Source organism: Schistocerca serialis, chromosome 8 (genome assembly GCF_023864345.2).
Source record: "Schistocerca serialis cubense isolate TAMUIC-IGC-003099 chromosome 8, iqSchSeri2.2, whole genome shotgun sequence".
Taxonomy (NCBI): Eukaryota; Metazoa; Arthropoda; class Insecta; order Orthoptera; family Acrididae; genus Schistocerca; species Schistocerca serialis.
The window spans coordinates 161760460-161782882 of NC_064645.1; the positions used below are offsets into that span (position 1 = coordinate 161760460).

General features: G+C 45.1%; 2 protein-coding genes across 4 annotated transcripts in view; one reads left to right on the plus strand and one right to left on the minus strand.

Moving 5' to 3' along the window:
• LOC126416230 (reticulon-1-like) overlaps positions 1-22423 on the minus strand; it is a 427388-nt gene that overhangs the window by 337464 nt on the left and 67501 nt on the right. The window lies entirely within an intron of this gene.
• Positions 1-22423, plus strand: part of LOC126416231 (serine palmitoyltransferase 2) — a 475563-nt gene that overhangs the window by 291051 nt on the left and 162089 nt on the right. Inside the window, exon 1 of one of the 2 annotated variants that reach the window (XM_050083837.1) lies at positions 13816-13887. The exons of the other annotated variant lie outside the window; for it this stretch is intronic. The gene's annotated coding sequence lies outside the window, so the exon portion shown is untranslated. Of the gene's footprint in view, positions 1-13815; positions 13888-22423 lie in introns of those variants that run through there. 2 annotated transcript variants of the gene reach the window in all.

A 22423-nucleotide genomic window follows, 5' to 3' on the forward strand; every position in this document is an offset into this window, starting at 1 on the left:
AGGATACAGCGGAAGGAGTGGACACAACGGAGGCAAACGAAGTGGCCAGTGACACGGGATGAAGGCGGTCATACTTCTTCCTGGCCTCAGAATAAGAGAGCCGATCCAAAGTTTTGAGTTCCTGTATCTTTTTCTCCTTCTGATAGGCGGGGCAGTCCGGGGACCTAGGCGAGTGGACGCCAGGACAATTAGGGCACCGAGGTGGTGGGGTGCAAGTATGTTCCTCACGAAGAGGACGTCCACAGTCGCCACAAAGGGGCTCAGCCTCACACCGGGACGACATGTGCCCAAAGCGCAAACACCTAAAACAGCGCATAGGAGGCGGGACGTAAGGTCGCACGTCGCACCGGTAGCACATCACCTTTACCTTCTCCGGGAGAACGTCCCCCTCGAAGGCGAGGATAAAGGCCCCGGTGTCGATGCGACGGTCCTTGGGGCCGCGCTGGACTCGCCGGACGAAATGCACGCCGCGGCGCTCCAGGTTGGCCCTGAGCTCCTCATCAGATTGTAGCAGGAGGTCACGATGAAAAATGACCCCCTGCGTCCTATTGAGTGCCAGATGTGGGACAATGGAGACTGGGATGTCCCCTAGGCGGTCGCACGCCTGGAGTGCCGCCGATTGTGTGGCAGAGGTGGTCTTGATAAGAACGGACCCCGATCTCATCTTGCTGAGAGCCTCGATTTCCCCGAAGACGTCCTCAATGTGTTGAACAAAGAACATGGGCTTGGAGGTGGCGAACGTCCCTCCATCTGTTCGAGAACAGACCAAATAGCGGGGGAAGTACTTCGCCCCAAGCCGGCGGGCCTGTCCCTCCTCCCATGGAGTGGCCAAGGGGGAAAGGGCAGGAGAACCAGAACTAGAAACCGTACCTTTTCTTTTGGAAGACTCGGCCGCAGAGCGACCTGATACATGCTGACGTTTCATGTGCGAAACGTCCGCCCCGATACCACCCACTCCGACCAGGGGCTCTCCCCACGGGCGCCACCCAGCCGCAGCAAGGGCCACCTGGCAGGATGACCATTGCCGGGAGTCCTGATGCCCCAAGGAGACGGGCATCTACTCCTTGGCCAACGTGGGGAGGGTGCAGCTCAGGTATCGGCAGTACGATCCCTGTGTTGTCAGGGGGCTACAACCTAGAGGGTACATGACGACCCCACCACAACGGGCTGGCTACCGTGCTGGATTTCTGGTGCCATGGAAAGTCCATCATGATCGCTGGTGCAGATGGAGAGGCACTATGGGCGTAACGTGGACAACCCATCAGGCGTTTAGGCCCAATTTGAGGAATAATGGGTATGGTGACAACGCCGGTGCAATGCTGAGTGCCAAGGTCTTAGTGCACTTAGGACCAGTGGTACACCATGTAAGGTGTCCTTCCCCAAAAGGCTCGTACTTCTGTAGAATTTTGAAAAATGGAGGTCAAACCCCAAGGGGGACCATCACATTAAGGCCAAAACATTTGAGACTCCTTTTAGTCGCCTCTTACGACAGGCAGGAATACCGCGGGCCTATTCTAATCCCCGGACCCGCAGGGGGGACTTAGGAGTGGATTACCTACAGTTTTTTTTTTAAATGAACGAGGCTTAGGTGATATGTTGTGAACAATACCATTCGATTACTTTTTAGATGTTACAAACTAAGCCTGTCTCGATTAATTCGTTTTTCAACTAGAAATGCGATAATATTCAGAAATGAGAAACACAAGAGGCACTTTACACATATTCGCTACACCTCCAAAATTATACAGGGTGGTCCACTCATAGTAACCGGACCAAATATCTCACGAAATAAGCATCAAACGAAAAAACTACAAAAAACGAAACTCGTCTAGCTTGAAGGGGGAAACCAGATGGCGCTATGGTTGGCCCGCTAGATGGCGCTACCATAGGTCGAACGGATATCAACTGCGTTTTTGCAAAATAGGAACCCCAATTTTTTATTACATATTCGTGTAGTACGTAAAGAAATGAATGTTTTGGTTGGACCACTTTTTTCGCTTTGTGATAGATGACGCTGTAATAGTCACAAACGTATAAGTACGTGGTATCACTTAACAATCCGCCAGTGCGGACTGTGTTTGCTTCGTGATACATCACTCGTGTTAAAATGGACCGTTTACCGATTGCGGAAAAGGTCGATATCATGTTGATGTATGGCTATTGTGATCAAAATGCCCAACGGGCGTGTGCTATGTATGCTGCTCGGTATCCTGGACGACATCATCCAAGTGTCCGCACCGTTCGCCGGATAGTTACGTTATTTAAGGAAACAGGAAGTGTTCAGCCACATGTGAAACGTCAACCACGACCTGCAACAAATGGTGCCCAAGTATGTGTTTTAGCTGCTGTCACGGCTAATCCGCACATCAGTAGCAGACAAATTGCGCGAGAATCGAGAATCTCAAAAACGTCGGTGTTGAGAATGCTACATCAACATAGATTGCACCCATACCATATTTCTATGCACCAGGAATTGCATGGCGACGACTTTGAACGTCGTGTACAGTTCTGTCACTGGGCAGAAGAGGAATTACGCGACGATGGCAGATTTTTTGCAGGCGTTCTATTTAGCGACGAAGCGTCATTCACCAACAGCGGTAACATAAACCGGCATAATATGCACTATTGGGCAACGGAAAATCCACGAACATCAGCGACCTTGGCGGGTGAATGTATGGTGCGACATTATGGGAGGCTGTATAATTGGCCCCCATTTTATCAATGGCAATCTAAATGTATGCTGATTCCTACGTAATGTTCTACCGATGTTACTACAACATGTTTCACTGCATGACAGAATGGCGATGTACTTCCAACATGATAGATGTCCGGCACATAGCTCAAGTGCGGTTGAGGCGGTATTGAGTAGCATATTTCATGACAGGTGGATTGGTCGTCAAAGCACCATACCATGTCGCGCACCTTCACCGGATCTGACGTCCCCGGATTTCTTTCTGTGGAGAAAGTTGAAGGATATTTGCTGTCATGATCCACCGACAACGCCTGGCAACATGTGTCAGCGCATTGTCAATGCATGTGCCAACATTACGGAAGATGAACTACTCGCTGTTGAGAGGAATGTCGTTACACGTATTGCCAAATGCACTGAGGTTGACGGACATAATTTGCAGCATTTATTGCGTTAATGTGGTATTTACAGGTAATCACGCTGTAACAGCCTGCGTTCTCAGAAATGATAAGTTCACAAAGGTACATGTATCACATTGGAACAACCGAAATAAAATGTTCAAACGTACCTACGTTCTGTATTTTAATTTAAAAACCCAACCTGTTACCAACTGTTCTAAAATTATGAGCCATATGTTTGTGACTATTACAGCGCCAGCTATCACAAAGCGAAAAACGTGGTGCAACTAAAACATATTTCTTTACGTACTACACGAATATGTAATAAAAAATGGGGTTCATATTTAAAAAACCGCAGTTGATATCCGTTTTACCTATGGCAGCGCCATCTAGCGGGCCAACCATAGCGCCATCTGGTTTCCCCCTTCAAGCTAGACAAGTTTCGTTCTTTGTAGTTTTTTCGTTTGACGCTTATTTCGAGAGGTATTTGGCCCGGTCACGATCATTGGACCACCCAGTATACAAGAACCAGGATATTACGGCGGTTTTTCTTTTTTGCTGTTGATTGTGAGTTTATTACACGAATCACTGCTTTCCTTCAGGTTTCATATATCATTTGTCAGTACTAGAAGGCGGCACTGTAGATATGCCGGGTGATTCAGCACGCTTGAGATTTTCGTGTTTTCTTGCTCGCAAAGCGCTTCTGCAAAATATATTATGGACAGGATCTTTTGTAGGTAACGTAATGGAGTTAAATTTTGTACTGGTAAGCGTTTTCGCTAGACTCCGCAGTTTTCGAGTTATTCAAGAAAAACTTAACAAAATCTACCTTCAGACGAACCCCCAACTCCCACACTGAGACCCCCACCGATCAGGATTTCTAGTATGTTGTTCATGGCATACCGTCCTACCACTGTACAAAAATTTACACCTGCACGAGTTATTTCCCATATTCGACATGTTTTCGCCTTCATTGACTGGCGTTATTATGCACCAACTTAGTCGAGCACTTAGAAATTTTACAACTGATGTTCGTAAGAGTTTGGCTCGAACTGTCAACATAATTAGTTTTAATGTAACGTTTACAAAAGTCTTCTTTCATAGCCGTCACTGGCGTGTTTAAATTAATAATGTTAACGAAATAACCGACTACGCCGGTGGCGTAATAGCCCAATCAAGAGAGATCAAGAAAGGTGGGATATCGGGAATGGTTGGTGTAGTTTAAATTTTTTATGCGGTGGTAGGGGGAGGGGTTTCCATTAACAACATGCAAGAAATCCTGACTGGTGAGGGATGACTGTGGGGACGGAGGTGCGTTTGAACAACACTTTTACGTTTTTCTTTAATAGCTCCACAACCATGGCCTCCAGCGAAAACGTATACCATAGAAAATTCAGCAGCATTACATTTCCTACAAAAGGTCCTGCTAATTTTCTTCCGTACGACTAACGGTTTCTGCGTAGCAAGCGAGAGAATATGAAAATCTCGCGTGTCGTTTATGGCCAGCTATAACACTGCGGGGTGCTTGAAAAGAGAGAGAGAGAGAGAGAGAGAGAGAGAGAGAGAGAGAGAGAGAGAGAGAGCTGAATTAGCCCCTATGCTAGAGTATTTCCAGTCTTGTTACCCCAGTGTCCGCTGTACGAAATCTTAGTCTTCTAGCAGATGCTGCAGCTGGTAATTCTGCTATGTAAGCACGGCTGTCACTCCTGCGACGGCTTAAGACGTAGCAGACACTGACTATGGGCTTATTTGCTTCAGTCATCCAAATATGGATTTCGAAGGGTCAATCAATGATCGCACACCGAGAGGGACCAACTGGATATAATGAAGTGATTTTTTTGAAGTGCATCAAAGTTATCAATCAAAAGTGGATTATTGTTCACCAATGCGATTGACCTGGGTTCAACCTCCGGGTATGGGCGGCAATTTTTCCTCGCCGTAGTCTCTCTAGGACGGCCCCAGGTCAACTCAGTCTGCTGTCAAAATGAACCCGGGAATCTTTTCCGGAGATAAAAGGCGACTGGGGCAAGAAGCCTGCTACCCCTCGCCCCTTGATGCGAGGGGCGAATAGAAAGGCTGCACTCTAGCTGTAGTCAAGCCGATGGTCCGGTCACGGTATTACGCCACAGACTTTTTACACGAAGCCTGGAGGAGACTATCAGTGTGGCCCTATCACTTGTCGTTCGTAGCCCTCTCAGACAACCAACTATAAACAGAATTGGGAAGGCCAGATTAGAAGCATGGGCCTTGGCCTCTAGAGTTCGACTCACTATACGTATCGGCTCGTGTAACGATCATTAACCGCGCATGGTATCAGCTCTGGAAAACATTTTACATGTAAGCGGTCTTTTCGGACCCTAAAGTGATTCTAGCAACAAAAGGGCGATAAAATACAAAATATTTCCACAAAAATGACATTGTGAGACCAACGCACGTTGTATGAATTACAACTCCACTGTTGCATGCTATAATTAAGTTGAAAACTTGGAAAAAAAGAAGTCAGTGGAAATGTTCCTACCACGTCTTCGCAGGTGATCAACTATAACATGTACCACTCGTTTCCCTTGATTTATTTCGATTTATTCAGCAGATTTCCCTGTATGCAGTTGTGCATTTATGAGACTATTGTTCTCACGATCTACAGCTGCGCGCTCTTTGATCCCGTACTGTCCAAGTTTTGAAGGAATACACACCTTGGACACCGTCCCCTGGAAGTACACAGTTGCCCATCAACTGTGATATAACGCCCAGGGGTGTAAGACGAAATTCATGCATCAATGAACATTTCGAACACATCCCGTATAGGTTCAGCTTTTGATCCAAAAACTGCTTTTCTTTTTTCCATTGTCTCGTTTATGATCGAACCGGAGGCACATCACAACACCACGAAATCTTGAAAAGCTCATCGTGGCTCGTCTGTAGAGTCAAGTTCAGTCTAGCGTTTAAGATGTGGGTATAGAATTTTACTGTCATCTGCACGATTGGTAGTATGTATTACTATTACACTCTGCATGGGATAAGAAGTCAGACAATCTGCGCTTGTCTGTATTTGTGGTCTAAGGTGACTTGGAATACGTGCATTTCATTTATTATACTCTTAGAAGCCTGCTTGCACAATTCATGTGGTACTACGTCGCTTATCTGCCCACTTCAATTTACGAAAGTAGAGGCACTAGTTTAGTGAGTACCACTTCATTCATTCGCATCCATCTCCATCCCGTTTATCTTCCTCTGTCTCATATACATCAGCATCTTCTGATCCCCTTCTCCAAAAATTGATCCATTAGCACTATCACTCCTACGTATAGTTGGCCAAAAGGCTGGTCGACCCTGTAGCCCCTTTCGAAATGTGTATCATGATCCATTATAAATAAAATATAATACCACGCGATGTCAACAAAACGCTATTCCTAACTGAATTTGTTCCAACGATGCACATGTACTTATTGCCTACGAACTGGTTACAACAGAAATACAAATTTTGGCTGAGCAGGTGCAATGTTGTCATTATTTTCTTAATGTTATATTTTAACATTCAAAATCACATTATACACGGGAGTATTTTCTGATACCACATTGGAAAAAATTTCAAACCGTGATGTAACCATTAATATTTCGTCCTATTCTCATAAAAAGCCCATAAAATGCATATAAAACTGTTTACCTGCAGACAAATGAGCTTTGGGAGTAGGGATCTGAAAAGACCCCAGATACCAGCAAGGGTAACGTGAATTATTGCATAAAACTATTTACAATTTCTGGTGTTCACAAGCAGTTTAATAAATTTTGTCAGAATTTACGACTTGTGCGTATTGAAGTTGTTATGAACACACTATAACCTATAAACTGAGTCGTGAATAAATTTCAGGGATACAATAATCTCTATAAACAACTGACCATTTTGATTTACGGAACGTAATTGCTGCTGGATAGAGTGACCAACTTCCCGTATTTTCCGAGTTCCACGGTATTACAGCAATTTTTTTAAAAGCATTTCGACTCCTTTGCTGACTGCCCGTTTCTTCCATATATTTCGACAGTGATTACTGTTATACGTATCAGTCCCGTGAAGTAAACTCGATAGTCCAAATTTCCTGTCCGACATATCAAAAAGTTTTCTTGTAATAACCGATACTACTGTCGACTGGCGAGGGTGCAATGGAACGGAGCAGTAGAGCACACCAAATAATGCTATATGCCTTTGACTCTTCACCAATGAGAAAAAACGTCGCCCTCATCCTTCATGCCTCATTTTGTTGCAGTGGGCTCCACCGTCGCCACACCTGCTCGTAGACGATTGAGCATTCGCCATGTCTTCCATGGAATGGAGGTGACATTTTCTCACTTGTTAGACAGTAGTTGCTAAGAACTAACTAGTTTGGGCTTAAATAACCGTTTTTCGAGTGTACCTACAACAACGTTCCACATGCACGTAAATGGTAGCTAATTGACACAATCTGCTATCGTTCGCTATTGTTTACAAATGTGCTCCTACCTTGGAAACAAAATAACTGACGACGGCAGCGGTCGAGAAGATATAAACTGAAGAGTTGTTCTGGCAAGAAAAGTATCTCTGAGGGAGAGGAAATTGTTAACACAAACAGAACCGCTGAGAGGTCATTTCTGAAAGAATTTATTTATCTGGAGTGTTGGTTTGTACGGAAATGAACAGAAAGAAGACGAGAAGAAAAGAGAAGCTTTTGAAATGTGATGCAACAGAAGAAACTTTAAAATTAGATGGGTATATCGAGTAATTGTGAGGCACTGAATCGAAATGGGGCAAGAAGAAATTTGTGGTACCACTGGACTAGAAGACGGGCTCAGTTGACAGGCAGCAAACTGTGAGAATTAGCTGCCATTTTCATGCGTATGGCACCTTGTTTTGGATACAGAATGGAAGCTTTTTTTTTTGTTTAAGTCCAAGCTAGTTGTTGAACTAATAAATGTGGGAAAACATCACCTCCATTCAACGAAGATACGGATACGGGGTTCATTATTAAAATCTTCCGTAGTGGTTTGATGCGAATAGGTTCATCCTTTTATGTGCGGGTCCATAGCCGCAGAAAATGTCTTAAACGTACTCAGTTTCCTAGGTAGGCTGTTCTCTTATTTCGAAATAAACGCTTCGGTTCATTATTTGAAAATTAGTTAATTTAACCTCCATTAGACATTATCAAGCTACATCACAAAATTATGCTTACAGCATGTTGTATTCCGCATATCAGTGTGGGGAGAAAAACGAACATGCGATTGCATCACTTACAAAGAATTCTGCACAGTGACAGCAGGCACGGGCAGAACTGTCACTGGTGTGAAGTCCCTGTATAAAACTGAAGAAGTGTGCAGCCCCGTCGCGGGTTTTGTTACTGCACCAATACACGTAACAAGAAAAAAAAAGGCATAATTATTGAAATGAACACACCGATATCGTTGTCGATGTCTTGAAATAAGAAAATGCCTTCTACACGTACGTCTATACTCCGCAAATCGCCTTATGAAACGTGGCAATGGGTACTTTGTATGCCAGTCTCTATTCCCCCCTCCTGTTCCATTCGTGAATGGTTCACGGGAGGGAAGATTACTGGTAAGATTTCGTAGGTGCTTTAATCCCTCTTATCTTCATGGTCTTTTCGACACATACGTGTGAGGAAGCAATAGGTTTGTTAACTCCTGTAGTCATATACGAGCAGTGACTATCAACTGTAGAACATACCGCGATTCAGATCACCTCACCTGCAGCCTCTAGAATGACTGAGGGTATCCGTGAATGTTTAACGAAACGCGATGCTCTCCTTTGGATCCTCTCTAATTCCTCTATCAATTCTGTCTGGGAAAGGTTACCGACTGGTGTACAGTATTCAAGTATTGGTTGAACGAGGGTTTTGTAAGCTACCTCCTTTGTGGGTAGACTACACTTCCTGTTTCTTCCACTGAATCAGTTTCGCACCTGCCGTAACTGCCATTACCTTTAAGTGGTCGTTCCAGTTTAAATCGCTCCAGATATTTAATGACTGAATGACTGGCTCCAGTGACAGTTATGCAATTGTTTAACGGGTTTGGCAGTTGACCCTCGACATAAAGAAATGTGACATAATGTACATAAATAACAATAGAGTCCCCGCATCAAGGGTCGATGGTCCTCTGCAGGTTCTTCCTGTACCTTGGGACAATTTTCTCACACTAATACACTTTTTAAAGAAATCATCCTCTCATACAAAGTGGCTACGAGGAACGTAACAAAGATACGGAGTATAATTAGAGACGCTGTGACACGTAACACACCTTGTGATGCCACGCTGGTTTACTATGCACCATATTTTCTAATGTCTTTCTGTGCTTGTTTTGAAAGCGAAATAGCATGCATACAGAGCGAAATAGCATGCATACAGAGCGAAATAGCATGCATACAGAGTTTTACGATAATCTATTGCCGAATTTCTTTTCGATATTACGCATATGATAGCGGAACAAACACTGGTAGCAGTTACTTCTGTAAAATATCTGGGAGTATGCGTGCGGAACGATTGTAAGTGGAAAGATCATATAAAATTAATTGTTGGTAAGGCGGGTGCCAGGTTGAGATTCATTGGGAGAGTCCTTAGAAAATGTAGTCCACCGGATTGAGCACTGAGGTGACAAAAGCCATGAGATACCTCCTAATATCGTGTCAGACCTTCTTTTGCCCAGCTTTGTGCGGCAACTCCACGTGGCATGGACTCAACAAGCCGCTGGAAGTCCCCTGCAGAAATACCGAGGCCTGCTGCCTCTATAGCCATCCTTAACTGGGAAAGTGTTGCCGCTGCAGGATTTTGTGCACGGACTCTCCTCTAAAAATGCTCGATAGAAATCATGCTGGGCTCGAATTGTCGAGAATGTTCTTCGAATCAATTGCGAAGCCCAGTGACATGGCGCATAGTCATTCAAAAACTTATTGCTTGGGAACATGTCGTCCATAAATGGCTGCAAATGGTCTCCAAGTAGACGAAAATAACCATTTCCAGTCAATGATCGGTTCAATTGTACCCGAGGACCGAGTCCGTTCCATGTAAACACAGCCCACACCATTATGGAGCCACCACCAGCTTGCACAGAGCCTTGCTGACAACTTCGGCCCAGGGCTTCGTGGGGTCCGCACCGCACTCTAACCCTACTATCAGTTCTTACCAACTGAAATCGGGTCTCATCTGACGAGGCCACAGTTTTCCAGTCGTCTAGGATCCAACCGATATGGTCATGGACCCAGGAAAGGCGTTGCAGGCGACGTGCTGTTAGCAAAGGCACTCGCATCGGTCATCTGCTGTCCTAGTTCATTAATGCCAAATTCCGCTGCACTGCCCGAATGGGTACGTTCGTCGTACGTACCAAATTGATATCTGCGGTTATTTTACGCAGTGTTTCTTGTCTGTGAGCAGTAACAACTCTACGCGAACGCCTTTGCTCTCGGTCGTTAAGTGAACATTGTCCGTCGTGAGAATGCATGAAATTTGGTAGTCTCGCAATACTAAATACCCTAACAATTTCCAAAATGGAATGTCCCATACATCTAGCTCCAACTACCATTCCCGTTCAAAGTTCGTTGATTTCCGTCGTGCGTTCATAATCACGTTGGAAACCTTTTCAAAGAAATCACGTGAGTATAAATGACAGCTCCGCCAATTCACTGCCCTTCCATACCTTGTACATGTGATACTGCCGCCATCTCTATATGTGCATATCTCTGTCCCACGACTTCCGTCACCTCAGTGTATCTTATTTCAACTCAGTGCTGTTAAAAATATTCTGTTACTAGGTTTTGTGTTATAAACGAGCACAAAAAGAACTTACACGTGTTTAAATGAATGTGTGTATTATTTTACGAAAGGTGTGATGTCACCGCCAGACACCACACTTGCTAGGTGGTAGCCTTTAAATCGGCCGCGGTCCGTTAGTATACGTCGGACCCGTGTGTCATCACTATCAGTGATTGCAGACCGAGCGCCGCCACACGGCAGGTCTAGAGACTTCCTAGCACTCGCCCCAGTTGTATAGCCGACTTTGCTAGCGATGGTTCACTGTCTACATACGCTCTCATTTGCAGAGACGACAGTTTAGCATAGCCTTCAGCTACGTCATTTGCTACGACCTAGCAAGGCGCCATATTCAGTCACGATAAGAACTATCTTCAAGAATGTATTCTGAACAGATAATATTGTGAATCGTGTACCGTCAAGAGCGACGTTCATCATTAATGGATTAAAGTTAAGTATCAAACTAATTACGTCCGCTTTCTGAATTCTCATTCCTTGTCATGTTCCAGACCTCACGTCAGTATAGTTCTTCCCTCCACAAGCCAGCCTGCGTGAGTTAAAACGCGTGCATTTCGGCCTCCATTCGTAACACGGTGTTGGCTCTTCTGCTAACACAAAAAAAAGGTTGATTTCCTTAGGCACTATCCTTTACCATGCCCGTTTGTTTTGAATTCCGAAAACATCGCTGAGGGTTGCTCGATTTTCTTCACTCTGGTCGCGGTGTTGCCAGTTCCTGGTATTCTAAGCTCGCACTGAGTAATGACGAGGAAAGAAGTCTGGCGTGCCTTTTTCAATGCGAACCAACTAACTGACTTTTGCCTGAAGTGACTTAGGGGTGGCCTAGCTGTGACTGTACCTGCTGTTACAAGTGGGGCAAATACAAGTGGCCCAGACATTTTGAAACCATCTGTAGCACCATTAACAGAGGAGGGAAAGCGCTACAGTTACTTCCAAGCATGACGGAGCAACTGCCCATACAGCCGGCCGAACCTCCGAGCACATTTACACCATCTCGGTGCCTGACAGAGTTTCTAGCAGAGGTCAGTCCGTTCCCGCCACCTAGGTCACCTGGTCTATCAGTGTGTGATTACTTTGTGTGGGGAGCCCTGAAGTCTAAGGTGTATCGCAACAACCCTCGGCCTTCAAGAACACTTCAGTCGAGACAGCAGCAATTCCAGGAGTCCACATTAGGTCTGCCTTCGGCAACTTGCTGATCAGGGCCCAAAAGTGCCAAGAGATGAACGGTGGTCACTTTCGACTTCTGCCATAATCAGGCCAGTGCCGTATTTTCTTCCCTCTGCTGTGTTTCTTTGTACTCGGGAGCTCTGTTCTCTGGGACACTTACAAGGTGTCCAGAAAGGGACTCCCTGATTTCAAAATTAAATATCTCGAAAACAAAGATCGATAGAGGAATGCAGTAAACGGTATGTTTATTGTGGAAGCTGCAAGAAGTTTATACAGCAGTTTGAAATAATAGTTACAAAAGCTGCTAACAGATGGCGCTGTAATCGCCATACGTAATGCCTAGTATATAAATAGTGATCCGAAGCCCAGAGCGATCAGTTCCACTATAGAAACGTGGAAGGAGGTTAGCGTACCGAAGGAAGAGTTTAAAACCATGTACTCCATTGAACAACGCGTTTTTCTGGTGCTAGAGTACCACAGGTTAGAAGAGTCCTACGGAAACAAGGCGAAGTTTTCAAGCACGATTTAATGTTCCAAAAGGACCCGATGCGAAAACCATTCATACGCTCTTCGCAAAATTTCAACGAACAGGCAGCGTAACTGATGATCTATTGGGGCATGTTGGCCGCAAGCAAACCGCAGTTACCCGTACGAGCTGTGCAACAAAGGGTTGCCTTTGCTAATCAGATGCTCACAACGATTGATTGTGAAGGATTTGGTGTTGGCTGCATCTGGTTTACAGATGAAGCACACTTCCACCTGAATGGATAAGTGAATAAGCAGAACTGGCGATTTTGGGGTTCCGAAAAGCCATATTGGTGTGAAGCGAAACCCCTGTATTCTCCTAAAGTTACTGTGTGGGCTGCAGTATGCAGCAGACGCATTATTGGCCATTTTTTCATTCCAGAAACGGTCACTGGTGCACGTTAAGTTGCAATTTTGGAACAATTTGTCGCCACACAGCAAGCGTTAGACGATCGACCAGGTACTGAATGGTTTATGCAAGATGGAGCCCGACCACATCGGACCGAACAAGTGTTTCGCTTTCTTGAGGAATACTTCGGGAATCCAGTCATTGCTTAGGAATATCCCAAATTTACTGGTGCAGGCATGGATTGGCCTCCATATTAGCCGGATTTGATTCCCTGTGACTTTTTTTTGTGGGGCACAGTGAAAGACATGGTCTACCCGAAGCATCCCGCCACGCTGGACGAGCTTGAATCGGCGATCTCTGTGGCATGTGAATCCATTTCGGTTGAGACACTACGAAATGTGATGGCGAATTTCATTCTTCGTTTGCGTCAACTCTGTAGTACCAATGGTGAACATTTTGAAAACATTGTTATGTAATTGTTTGCAAAGATTGTTTTCACGCGATTATTTCGCTTGTGTATGCTGATACGAGCTGTACAGCGTACAGCGCCATCTGTTAGCAGCTTTTGTAACTATTGTTTCAAAGTGCTGTACAAACGTCTTACAGCTTTCACAATAAACATACCGTTTATTGCATTCCTCTATCAATCTTTGTTTTCGAGATATTTAATTTCGAAATCAGGGAGCCCTTTTCTGGACACCCTGCATTTGCCCCACACTGTACTACGACTATGCGGATCGGGACGGACTGGGACTGTCCGATGAGGTCGCGGCGCACCGCGGCGACAGAGGAAGCTGGTGGGCGGCGCTGGACCGCGTGCTGTGGCGCGACGTAGCACGGCCGGCGTGGCGTGACCGGCTGGACGGCCGGCAGTCGCGTCGCCGCACGCGCCAGCGTCGGTCAGCCCCCACTGTCGGCCCGCAGGATACGCCGCGCGAGGCGCCTCCACACCACGTGAGTACTCTCAGAGACAACCCCCAACACTCTTCTCCCTCTCACCAGGGACAGGCGACGCCCTAGCTACGAGGCTGCTGCAACCGTGCCCCCCGAATAACACCCGTTCTCACTCTAGAGCTTTCAACTCACCGTCAAAGTACTGTTTTTCTTCAAATTATCTCGGCAGATAGAGTACGCCATCTTTCGCACTTGCTTGCGAGATAATATTTCTTCTCCCGATATTTCGGTTGATAACCTTACAGCCAGCCTCAACGTGAGTTGAGGGGATCTCAAGTTGATTCCGTAAATCTAGATTTCCGGAAAGCTTTTGACACCGTTCCTCACAAGCGACTTCTAATCAAGCTGCGGGCCTATGGGGTACCGTCTCAGTTGTGCGACTGGATTCGTGATTTCCTGTTAGAAAGGTCGTAGTTCGTTGTAATAGACGGCAAATCATCGAGTAAAATTGGAGTGATATCAGGTGTTCCCCAGGGAAGCGTCCTGGGACCTCTGCTCTTCCTGATCTATATAAATGAGCTGGGTGATAATCTGAGCAGTTACCTTAGGTTGTTCGCAGATGCTGTAATTTACCGTCTAGTAAGGTTATCCGAAGACCAGTATCAGTTGCAAAGCGATTTAGAAAAGATTGCTGTATGGTGTGGCAGGTGGCAGTCGACGCTAAATAACGAAAAGTGTGAGGTGATCCACATGAGTTCCAAAAGAAATCCGTTGGAATTCGATTACTCAATAAATAGTACTATTCTCAAGGCTGTCAATTCAACTAAGTACCTGGGTGTTAAAATTACGAACAACTTCAGTTGGAAAGACCACATCGATAATATTGTGGGGAAGGCGAGCCAAAGGTTGTGTTTCATTGGCAGGACACTTAGAAGATGCAACAAGTCCACTAAAGAGACAGCTTACACTATACTCGTTCGTCCTCTGTTAGAATATTGCTGCGCGGTGTGGGATTCTTATCAGATGGGATTGACGGAGGACCTCGAGGGGTGCAAAAAAAGGGTAGCTCGTTTTGTATTATCACGTAATAGGGGAGAGAGTGTGGCAGGTATGATACGCGAGTTGGGATGGAAGTCATTAAAGCAAAGACGTTTTTCGTCGCGGCGAGATCTATTTACGAAATTTCAGTCACCAACTTTCTCTTCCGAATGCGAAAATATATTGTTGAGCCCAACCTACATAGGAAAGAATGATCATCAAAATAAAATAAGAGAAATCAGAGCTCTAACAGAAAGTTTTAGGTTTTCGTTTTTCCCGCGCGCTGTTCGGGAGTGGAATGGTAGAGAGATAACATGAGTGTGGTTCGATGAACCCTCTGCCAAGCACTTAAATGTGAATTGCAGAGTAATGATGTAGATGTAGAGTCGATGGCAAATTGTAAACCACATGACAATAGTGTCGAGTAAAACGCGCATGCATCGGAGTCAACACTATCAGAAACCAGAGCGTCTGTCATAGAACTGTGTGACTAAGTAAAACAAATTAAGCGCAGTCAGCACTTCCACAGTGTTTACGAATTATGTGCTTGATTATTAAAATAGATGGCGTGTATTTGAATGCCAGGCACTGAAGGCTCACAACGATAATTGCTCAGAGGACGCACACGTGAAATGAGTAGTTTTCCACAATTGGTCGAGCTCGAAACCCCTATCTCGATTGAGCAGATTATCTGCTAATTGTACTTACACAGCTTCCCTAACCACTGATACATCTGAAAGCGCTGGCCGGGGTGGCCGAGCGGTTCTAGGCGCTACAGTATGGAACCGCGCGATCGATAAGGTCGCAGGTTCGAATCCTGCCTCGAGCATGGATGTGTGTGATGTCCTTAGGTTAGTTAGGTTTAAGTAGTTCTAAGTTCTAGGGGACTAATGACTTCAGAAGTTAAGTCCCATAGTGCGCAGAGCCATTTGAACCATTTTTTTGAACACCTGAAAGAGATGTTCAGTACAAATAAATACACGAAACATGAAATTAAGAGAGTTCTGCATGCGAAAGCACCAGACCAACCAAAGGAAAAGCAAGAAGAAAGATAAGATTTCGTACACTTCCCCGGTGATTAGTTATCTCGTAGAATCGGGTGTACTGCGGTGGTCCGCGTCTTCGCAACGCGATATTTCGACGTCGTAACTATCCGTCTTCATAAGGGTTTCCCGAGAAATTCGTGATGAAGAAACCGCCTTACGACGTCGAAATATCCTGTTGGGAAGACGCGGACCACCGCAGTGCACCCGATTCTACGAGGTGACAGGAAAGTGACCTGCTTTTAGGAAATACGAAATTCCTTGGGAGTGTGGTAAAAGTCATATAGGACCAACAATACGCACTGTACAAGAAAGGTGCATCAAACACTAACAGTACGTCCGCCTTCTACAACCCAACAATTCTGCAGTGGCCAAACATTCTGATTTCCACTCGCCATTCCATGACTTGCCGGTTTGAAGATATTGGCCACAGCCTCATCGTATTGGGATCGAGGAAGCATTGGAAATACAATTCACAGCAACCTGCTGAACCAGCTCAACAAATCATGGAAAACCTGTCGTTTCATCTTTGCCCTTAGAGGAATTATTACGCGAGTTCTCACCGCCTGGGATTCTAACATATGCCACCTGTGGTGTCACCGCCAGACACCACACTTGCTAGGTGGTAGCCTTTAAATCGGCCGCGGTCCCTTAGTATACGTCGGACCCGCGTGTCGCCACTGTCAGTGATTGCAGACCGAGCGCCACCACACGGCAGGTCTGAAGAGACTTCCTAGCACTCGCCCAGTTGTACAGCCGACTTTGCTAGCGATGCTACACTGACAAATACGCTCTCATTTGCCGAGACGATAGTTAGCATAGCCTTCAGCTACGTCATTTGCTCCGACCTAGCAAGGCGCCATTATCAATAGATATTTAACTTGTGATGCCTGTACCGTCAGACCGATGTACACCACTTACGGATTCAAGTTAAGTATTACATCAACTACGTACTTTATTTGCTACTATTAATTCCCTTAACTGTTCCAGACCTCGCGCCAGCCTGCGTGAGCATAAGCGTGTGCCTTTCGGCTTCCTCTCATAGTGACTTTGTTGTCTTGCCAAGTCACAATACCACCCATTTCAATAATCAACTACGTAATTCATTAGCAGTGTCGATTTGCCAACTCTGCACTTGCTTTGCTTTATTCTTAGAAGACGAAGTAAGTGTCTTTTACTCTTAGACGCATAACAGTTATCTCTGGCGCACATGCATGTACTCTACAGTGCTATGTATAGTCTTAAGTTTTACCAGCGACGCACCTTGGAGATGGCGTTAGGTTATCAGTCGATATATCGTAATAAGAAAACACTATCTACGATGCACGCCGATTTATGATGGAATGTATCACCATATTGATTGCCACGTTCACATGGAAACTTCCAACGCAATCGAGTAATTTAGCTGCAGTGGCGCGACCGATTTCCTTCCGTAATCAGAGCTTGTGTTCCGTCTCTAATGACCTGGTTATCGACGGCACAGTAACTCTAGTTTTCACTTTTATTTTACTGCCCCTCAATTACCAACTGATACTTCCTTGAAGTCTCAATATGTGGCCTGTCATCAATGGATCCTCCTTTTTACTGTAATAGTGTTTTAAATTTGTTTTTCCACAACCTGATTCAAGAGCCGCCTCCTTAGTTATGCCATCTACCAATCTAATCTTCAGCATACTCTTGCAGCACCTCTACAACACAGATACATTAACCTTGTCCGGAGTATAGCTCCTAATCCACAAGCCTCGGAGGGCAACGTGAATACCCCCTCTCCCCTTGTACATGTGATAACTTATATTCAAGTGTCCGCCTCTTAGCTGAGTGGTAACGTGTTTGCCTACGATGCAACGGACCCGGGTTCGATTCCCGGCCGGCCTGGACATTTTCTCCGCTCGCGAACAGGGTGCTGCTGTCCTATCACCGATGCGCAAGTCGCCCAATGTGGCGTCAGCTGAAATAAGACTTGCAACCCGGCGGCCGAACTTTCCCGGACGGGGCCTCCCGGCCAAAAATGCCACACCATTTCATTTCAGTTCTGTTCAAGTTGATTACTACACCACTGCAATGAGCACGAAACATACTGCCAGTGATGAGAAAGGAAGTTTCGAAATAGTTCAACAATCTTTTCTGCCCGTAAATCAGTAAGGCAGTTATAATGGAGAGTTTTTACTATTTTATTTATTACTGCTTATTTCAATGGAGGAAAATTTAGACACTCCTTTTGAAACAGCAAATAAATGGAAGTTTAGACTCTGTGAGGTGTGAACACTGAGGTCGTGACACACCGAACACACTTTTTGAAGAGGATACGCTACCAGAACTTCACGTGGAATAAACGTTCGACTCTACCTATTTAGGTAAACTACGACATAACTCAATTACAGTGGTCTGGCAGGAATTACACCCCTTCCTAACACATTCCTTAATCGGAATCTACTAGTTTTGACAAAAGCCACTAGCACTTAAATGGCAGTACTGAGAAATGCTGAAATTCCGAAGATGGATACTTCGCTCCACTGCTACTGTTTTCTTACGACCCGCCACCTAGTTTCTTATTGCTGAGTGTTCTTATTGCGCTGTTCGTCTCGTATTCCTTGCATCAGTCTTCAACGTGGCCTTAGAGCTCAAGATTCGTACTACATTGACACTGTCCCACTACACGGAGGTATGCAAGCGTTATCTTTTCATTTTGATGTATCTTTTTAATATACAAGTAGGGGAATAGAAGCAAGATGTGAATCGAAGTTTATGTTCGGCAGGATGATGGAGTGAGGGGGGGGGGGGAGGGGGAGGAGTTGGTGTAGCTATAGGGCTGTGGTGGTGTAAACCTTTCAAGTCCTGGGCATGGCAAAGAATTTAGTTCATTTCGTCAGCTTCCATCGTTATCTTTATAATATACTTACGATTTTTTATGACTAACATAAAATGGTGAGAAGTTACAAAAGAATATTTGTATTTAAGAACAGAAAAAATAGGAAACTTTTAGGAGTCCTGTTACTGCTGGTGCTCGAGAGTGACAGGCGTTTATATCTAACTTTTTACGAAAAATTGGTCTGAATTACAGTAGGACACTAGATACCAGATCCCAGCAGAAATTATCACTTTGCGAGGACTGACGTGACAGAGTCGTTACACAATTATTTCGTGGTATTTAACACATTGTCAGGCTGACAATCAACGTCGACTTACTCTGTTGTACACCAGAGTACTTTTAGAGTAGAGTTGGAGTGCCCCACTTTTAGAGATATATTTGTTTCTTGTTTTGTGTTACGCTGTACAACTTCGACACAATAAGACGACTAATAATGCAAATCTGGACACCTGCCAAATATTTTCTGTTAGTAGTGTTAGCCTTTGAAGTATGACTTATTTGAACCCATGTCAGTCTGCATTTGTTCCTTTCCTTTCTGCATATCGATATCCGCGTGACTACGATTGAGCTCCAGCGTTTTTTGCATTCCGTCGGAGAGACAGAACGTCTGTGATAAAACTGCTCATACATTGCTATGATCAATTCAGATAAAGTCTGGCATAGGCGAAGTGCGTAGTTAAATCTCTAGAAACAGTAATGCCAAGACATTCCTGAGTAATGTGAGCAGTATAGTACCCTGTACTGAACACAAAGAGACGTGCCTAAGCATGTGTACAAAGCACCTGAAATGCGCAAATAAGGGGTAAAGAAGGAGGGAGGGGCCTCCTACGTGTAACAATGACGAGCACGTTCCTTTTTCAGGACTTGTTTATAAACGGCTCTTCTTTAGAACAACGCCACCTCGCTCGTATTGGGATTACGTAGCTCTTGCTCCGAAAACACGGAAGTGAAATTAAATAACACCAGAGCGTATGCGCCTGCCTAAGACCTACAAATATTTCATACCAGGAATGCAAGGTGCCATTTCCGTCTTACTGCTATCGGGCTTGCCATAATTTTCCTCCCACCCACAGCAGCAAATGCAGTACAGTGAACAATGCCAAAATATGTCACATCAGAAAAGGCGCATTTCACCCGCCCTGCTTTCCATGGAGATTACTCTAACAATTCTGCCGATCATCCGTCCAAGCAGCGCCGCTCGTCATATCATACATACGGGCTTTCCTCCGGTGTTTCCATTCCCAACGTTTCCATAAAGACCGCGCAAGGCTTACTCAACAGCCTCCTGCTTTCGTAGACACGCGCTACGTATTATCTTTGTTGAAATTTCGTAACCTCCGCTGGTCACGTTACACACTGGGTATTGTTCTACCGAACACACTGGGTCGAGGAACGTCACTTGCATAATCAAGATGAACCTATATCACCACCTGGTGGAGAACCAGAGGACGACACAGCTGGTGTTAGCGATGTCATCCAAACATTTTATGAACTGTTTCAAGTTTGTTGATCACAATATAAAACACTAACAAGACACTGCTTCACTATCTTTCACCTGCAATTATTTTCGTTAGCAATCTTCGTAATGTCACTGTTGACACCATAGGAGGAGGAGGAGGAGGAGGTGGAGGAGGAGGAGGACAAAAGAACAGAAAATGAGTGAAAGACAAGTACATATGGGAAACCATTACGCTGGCTATTGACTGTTTGTGATTTATCACTTCACTGGTCTTAGTTGATAGTAAGCTAATCGAAAACTGTTAATGACATGACAGGAGCCTTCTGCCATAACGCTTTCCGTGTTCAGTTCCTTCGTCCAGTTTCTAAGCAAGGCGTCTCGGCTCATTTTGTGTTACACGACATGCGCAAAAAACAGATAGCACAGTTGTAACTAAAGATGATTGTTCCCCACAGCAAAAAACCGGGGTATTTTGCCTCGGCTTTAACACCTCTTAAGAAGTCAGTCTGTTAATGATGCAGCTGTAAATGATACGTCGCCATTTCATTGCCTATGCGTCAGTGTCTCAATTTATTAATCCAAACAGCTTCACATTTGGCGTCATTATACATGGTGGGCTCCGCTACACTATACGAGTCCCCGTCCCACAAGGGAAAAAAAAAATAAATAAAATGGGGTCACCGGCAATCAGTATCTGACATTGCTAGCCACTACACGATTAACGGACACTGTCACTGAAATCGCTGAACGACAGGGGGTTTCACATTATGGAGCACAAACTCTTCATATTTGTGGCCACATTGTCCGTACTTGCTTTATAATCATTGAAGGAATTTTTTCTCTCTTTGTAGTTACACGAAGCTTTCATGTTTTTACTAACACACACGTTCTGTTTCATTAAAATAAAACATTAGTGGTTTATGATAAAAGATATTTACAGTATTATTTTCTTTCTAAATCGGAAAACAGTTGTCACGAAAGACATTTGCTATATTCACGGTATTTTATGCCTGGTTTTCGGTCACATTCGAGAACGCACTGTAGATTCTAGCCTCCTCCTCCATCGCTTTTCATAACTATGCATTTCTTGATGTGAAACAACACAGAGCAGCGCCACTGCAGTACGTATCTTTCTGGCAACACGTCTCTTGTGTTCTGTGTAGTGTTACCAAATTCACCGCTAGTTTTCCCTTCTATTTATAAGTGTTCTCCCTTCCTCTGCGATTCAGTACTGAGCACAAATTTAAGAAAATGTTGCTTTTTAACATTCCTCTGCTGTAGTTCAAGCTTGATATGACGGGATCAGACTGTAGACTACCCGGCAGAAAAGCCGTTTCCGAAATTCAACGAGGTACTTCCGTCCCGGGTCGAATCCGCCCAGCGAATTAACGACGAGGACAAGAGTGCTGGTCAGCTTCGATGTAGTTTTTAGGCACTTCCTGTAAGATAAATACCTGGCACCTATGCCCCTACTCTGTTACACGGTTCGACATGAAGTCCTGAAGACAAATGTTGACTGTGGATATTTTATGAAGGACAGTCCCTTTAACTGTTCAGAGGTGTCACTAAATCCGCCCAAAGATGTAAACAACCATGCATGAGCAGCGCCTATTAGACGGAGGGAGTCTAACAGCCGATCAGTACCAGTCACTCCGCAAGGAAGGAGGTACACGGCACGTGTTGTCTGTAGTTCAACCATGCCCAGACGGTCAATACCGCGGTTCGATCGCTTCCGCATTGTTACCTTGTGCCAGGAAGGGCTCTCAACAAGGGAAGTGTCCAGGCGTGTCAGAGTGAACCAAAGTGATGTTGTTCGGACATGGAGGAAATACAGAGAGACAGGAACTGTTGATGACTTGCCTCGCTAAGGCCGCCCAAGAGCTACTACTGCAGTGGGTGACCGCTACCTACGGATTATGGCTCGGAGGAACCCCGACATCAACGCCACCATGTTGAATAATGCTTTTTGTGCAGCCACAGGACGTCGTGTTACGACTCAAACTGTGCGCATTAGGCTGCATGACGCGCAACTTCACTCCCGACGTCCATGGCGAGGTCGATATTTGCAAACACGACGCAATGCAGCGCGGTACAGATGGGCGTAACAACATTCCGAATGGACCGCTCAGGATTGGTATCACGTTCTCTTCGCTGATGAGTGTCTCATATGCCTTCAACCAGACAATC